The sequence below is a fragment of the Coregonus lavaretus genome (genome assembly GCF_964263955.1).
Source record: "Coregonus lavaretus genome assembly, chromosome: 16".
In the NCBI taxonomy this organism is placed as follows: domain Eukaryota; kingdom Metazoa; phylum Chordata; class Actinopteri; order Salmoniformes; family Salmonidae; genus Coregonus; species Coregonus lavaretus.
Genome location: NC_140003.1, coordinates 35,341,146 through 35,347,145, shown reverse-complemented (window position 1 = coordinate 35,347,145; position 6,000 = coordinate 35,341,146).

The window sequence follows — 6,000 nt, the reverse complement described above, 5'->3', positions numbered from 1 at the left end:
ATTTATGAATCAAGGGGGGGATAGGTTAATGTGATTCATACATCATTTATAGGTCATTTTTTATATTCTTAAATTGATGTTGAGGTTTAATTTGAAAATGTTGTTTTGCAAAAGATACTGTTTGGTCGTTATTTTCTTGTCATTCCAGAAGCATTTGGGGGAACATGTGACTCAAAGACAATATGAAGGGACAATATGACTGGAGGAGATGAAACAAGGAGGGTGTGGCTGATTCCATCATTAACAAGTCCATTGGAAGTCGAGACTACGGAGGAGATGAAGTGTAGTGGACTACATTCCAGTGTCTGCAATGAAATATAGACATATTTGATGTGTAATACATAATTGTGTCATATTCTTAGGTATTGATTTTAGTAGAATGATGTTTGATGTTATTGAATGCAGATGAGGATCTTAGATGCTTTTGTTTATTTCGATGGGGTAGGGAAAGGACGTTTAGGCAGGGAGAGATTCCCTTTCAGGTCCTATGGGTTGACCAGCCTGAGAGTGGATGTTTCTGGATAGGATTTTGTTTGCAGGGGAAACATGTGTATTTAATGGCATCATAGTTTCAAATGTATTTACATGGTTTATGAGTTTATCTGGAGTACCGCGGTGGTTGCCTGGGGCAGAGGGACCGTGAGAGAATTTTACTGTCTTGATTGATATGGATGGATGGCTGCTGGACAGTTTTTCGCTCTTACACTCCATAGAGATTTCTTCATATGTCATAGTAATGTATTCACACTCCATAAAGATTTATTCATAATTCATAGTAATGTGTTCACACTTCATGAACAGTTTGTTCATAATTCATAGTAATGTGTTAACATTTCATCAACAGTTATTCATATTTCATAAGAAAGGTATTTACACTCTAGAGGAGAATGTGTTTGGTTTAATGTTAAAGATACTCAATAAGATAAATGGTTAATAGTCATAATCCTATTCTGTTTGGTTTCGAGACGTTTAGGTTGTCTCGAAAGGGGGGAATATGTAGTGTATTAAAATTATGTCTTTGTTAAATGTTTTTCATGACGAAATGGAATGTTGGTTGTTCAGGCCAGAGGGGGGATGTTTTATGATGTTATTTGAAATGTGCCGCTTGGAGGGTGACGCCCGAGGGGAGACTGGTGATTGGCCAGAAGAGGGGGTAACCCTTATTTTGGTATTGTCTATATAAGAAGGGTTTTAGACAATAAACCCCAGAGCGGTTATTATAATTCGAGGCAACTGCTCTCCAGACAACGCGTGTCTGTAATTTATGCTGTAACCTCGTGGTATGAATAAAAACTTCTGACACGATGCAGCATGGATGGACTCTTTTGTTGACAGCAATGATGACCACCATTCATCATATACGACAGCTTTACACCCCCTGCTATATTGTGGATACAGAGTACCTGTCTAACAGAACACAGAGGGTGTTCTTTAATGGAAGCCTCTCCAACATAATCCAGGTAGAATCAGGAATTCCCCAGGGCAACTGTCTAGGCCGCTTACTTTTTCCAATCTTTACTAATGACATGCCACTGGCTTTGAGTCAAGCCAGTGTGTTTATGTATGTGGATGACAACACTATACACGTCAGCTACCACAGTGACTGAAATGACAGCAACACTTTTTATTTATTTATTTTATTTTATTTAACCTTTATTTAACCAGGTAAGCCAGTTGAGAACAAGTTCTCATTTACAACTGCGACCTGGCCAAGATAAAGCAAAGCAGTGCGATAAAAACAACAACACAGAGTTACATATGGGGTAAAACAAAACATAAAGGCAAAAAATACAACAGAAAATATATATACAGTGTGTGCAAATGTAGCAAGTTATGGAGGTAAGGCAATAAATAGGCCATAGTGCAAAATAATTACAATTAGTATTAACACTGGAATGATAGATGTACAAGAGAAGGTGTGCAAATAGAGATACTGGGGTGCAAATTAGCAAAATAAAGTTTAACCAGACACCTAGGTATTTGTAGTTGTCCACATACTCTAGGTCAGACCCGTCGAGAGCAGTGATTCTAGTCAGGTGGGCGGGTGCCAGCAGCGTTCGATTGAAGAGCATGCATTTAGTTTTACTTGTGTTTAAGAGCAGTTGGAGGCTACGGAACAACAAAGAGCTGCAGTTAGTTTCAGAATGGGTGGCAAGGAATAAGTTAGTCCTAAATATTTCTAAAACTAAAAGCATTGTATTTGGGACAAATCATTTACTAAACCCTAAACCTCAACTAAATCTTGTAATGAATAATGTGGAAATTGAGCAAGTTGAGGAGACTAAATTGCTTGGAGTAACCCTGGATTGTAAACTGTCGTGGTCAAAACATATTGATACAGCAGTAGCTAGGATGGGGAGAAGTCTGTCCATAATAAAGTGCTGCTCTGCCTTTTTAACACTATCAACAAGGCAGGTCCTACAGGCCCTAGTTTTCTCACACCTGGACTACTGTTTAGTCGTGTGGTCAGCTGCCACGAAGAGGGACCTTGGACAAATACAATTGGCTCAGAACAGGGCAGCACGGCTGGCCATTAAATGTACACAGAGAGCTAACATTTATAATATGCATGTAAATCTCTCATGGCTCAAAGTGGAGGAGAGATTGACTTCATCACTACTTGTTTTTGTAAGAAGTGTTGGCATGCTGAATGCACTGAGGTGTCTGTTTAAACTACTAGCACACAGCTCGGACACCCATGCATACCTCACAAGACATGCCACCAAGGTCTCTTCACAATCCCCACGCCAAGAACAGACTATGGGAGGCACACAGTACTACATAAAGCCATGGCTACAGGGAACTCTATTCTACTTAAAAAATATATATTTTAAAATCAGATTTTAAAAATGTGCCTTTTACTGTGGACTTGTTTCCGTCTGGCCACTCTACCATAAAGGCCTGATTGGTGGAGTTCTGCAGAGATGGTTGTTCTTCTGGAAGCTTCTCAACCACATCCAATGAGAAAATCTGGAACTCTGTAAGAATAATCATCGGGTTCTTGGTCACCTCCCTGACCAAGGCCCTTCTCCCCCGATTGCTCAGTTTGACCGGGCGGCCAGCTCTAGGAAGTGTGTTGGTGGTTCCAAACTTCTTCCACTTAAGAATGATGGAGGCCACTGTGTTCTTGGGGATCTTCAATGCAGTGGTGATTTTAGCTTATAAATCTTGGTGTGGCAAAGAAAAATAATAATGAGGGATGCATTCCAGCAAAGCCACAACACAACACAACACAACAGTAAACAATACATTCATTGCACTATAATAGTGACAAACGATGCCCACAAACTGTTAGGGCATACATAAAGCTGTCCCAACAGCAGAGTCCCAACAGCAGTCCCAACACCTTACCACTGCTACACCTCGCTATCAGTGGAGCCTTGTCTGGCAGCGAAACAGATCATTCAGTCTCATTTACTGCCTTAAAAAAAAAACATGGCTAACTTGCTTAAACAAATGTGGTTTCTACTGACAATTGAGATGTACAAACTATGGCATAAGGGGACGACAAGCGGATAAGAGGCAATCCATAACTTCGATTAAGACATTAATGAGCCAACTAGGAAGGACGTAGTCAATATAACTATTTGTTCAGCACTTTTGAAATGTACAGCGACAGAATTCAGAACATGGGCCGTCTTACAGTGTTCTCCCTGTATACCAAGTCAGAACCGTAGGATAAATAAAGGGGGCATATAAGCTGACAATGAAAGCTCTTACAATATTTGATGATTACATTTCTCTAAAATAGGCTATAGGCTACATGTGCACCACCAAGTCAGAACAGTAGGCAAAATTAAGAGGGGAAAATATACCAAATTATTAGGGTGAGGCACATGTGCTACTAACAGCTTACTACACAACATATACTTAGTATTACTTTCTTAGCTACAGTATACATATCTCCCTGGCATATTACATAATTTATGCAGCAGCATACAATATACTTTTGGACTCACCTTGTTGTGCTGTGCTCACTTGAACAGGAAGGTGGCGTGGCTGTCCTTCGTGGGCAAATGTTGTCATTAAACTTTGTCATCAAAGTCTGGCATTCTCTGGATTTATGGTGCTTTCAAGACAACTGGGAACTCTGAAAAAACAAGGTTGAATCATGATGACGTCAGTGATCTTCAGGTCATAGCTCTAGAAAGAGGCCAGAGTTCCCGATTTACAATTCCGAGTTGGATGACCGTTCAAAATGTATTTTCCCAGTCGGAGCTTGTTTTTTCCCGAGTTCCCAGTTATCTTGAACTCACTGAAGTCAGATTTCCAACTTGTTGTGTAATGTATATGTCCAATGGCCGATTAGCACCGATACGTTTTATTTATAATTTATCTTAATTATTTATCTTCACATGACAAGGATTAACAAGGTTTTGCCAGTAGATTGTGGAGTTGATTCGTGATGATGACTACAAGCTAAGATTTTGAAAGTATGATGTTGACATGATCAGTCCAATCAAAGCTACTGTAGATATAACGTGATTTGACGTCATTTTATCTGTGGCAAATGACCTTGAGCCTTCTTGGATAGGCACTTCTAATGGAACTCTATGGCAGCACCCAAGGGGCTTGAATTTTCGAGCTCTACCCTTAGACTTGGCGGTGATGTAGTGTCCCCATGAGTGACAGAACACTGAGCCAATCACGGCTCAACTAGAGAACATTACCAACCCCTGGCTGCCCCACCACCACAGAAAGCACTGAGCTAGGCTGAAACACATCCATGTTGGAGCTGCCTTACTCAAGAAAGCAAAAAAGAGACCATGTTTGTATGAGGCTTTATTAACTCAATGATTATTATTATTTTTTTACATTGTTTACAAACTGATATGTGACACGTCGTAATGCCAAAATAACATGCAAAACAGGCAAGCCCAAAAAAATTGCTACAAATGTGGGGCTTTACCCCACCTTCCCTGAATGATGGGTCGCCACTGCTTCAATGATGCAGACATTTTTTGGTACCCTTCCCCAGGGCTGTGCCTTGACACAATCCTGTCTCGGAGCTCTACGGACAATTCCTTCGACATCATTACTTGGTTTTTGCTCTGACATACACTATTAACTGTGGGACCTTATATAGACAGATGTGTGCCTTTCCAACTCATGTCCAATCAATTAAATTTACCACACGTGGACTCCAATCAAGTTGTAGAAACATCTCAAGTATGATCAATGGAAACAGGATGCACCTGAGATCAATTTCGAGTCTCATAGCAAAGGGTCTGAATACTTCTATAAATAAGGTATTCATGTTTTTTATTTTTAATACATTTGCAAATATTTCTAAAAACCTGTTTTTGCTTTGTCATTATGGGGTATTGTGTGCACTCACTAACTGTAAATCGCTCTGGATAAGAGCGTCTGCTAAATGACTAAATGTTAAATGTAGATTGATAAGGCAAAAAATATTTTTAGCCATTTTAGAATAAAGCTGTAAAAAGTCAAGGGTTCTGAATTCTTTCCGAATGCACTGTATGTATGTATGTATGTATGTATGTATGTATGTATGTATGTATGTATGTATGTATGTATGTATGTATGTATGTATGTATGTATGTATGTATGTATGTATGTATGTATGTATGTATGTATGTATGTATGTATGTATGTATGTATGTATGTATGTATGTGTTGTAAAGGGAACCCAGGTATAAGCTAAATAATATGTACTACATGGAGAAGCTTGTCAGTAATAACTAGACATATCCCTGGCTGATGGCACTTCTTGCAGCTGCTCCATAATGCATTCCTTCATATTATGAAGTCAATGCAGTCTTGGTACAGGGAGCAGTTACAAGAGGAACCATGAAACCAAGGGTGTGGCTAGTGATCAACTGGGAACAGAAGCTCCACTAACAGCTGCCTTATGATCCACACCTTAACCCTATCCCTTTTGAACCCTATATTTTTTTGGGTTTTAGCCTAGCATTAGTGTACTGTAGATAGTTAGTAGAATGCAGGTCTTTTCAATATATTAGTAGTTAGAATGCAGCT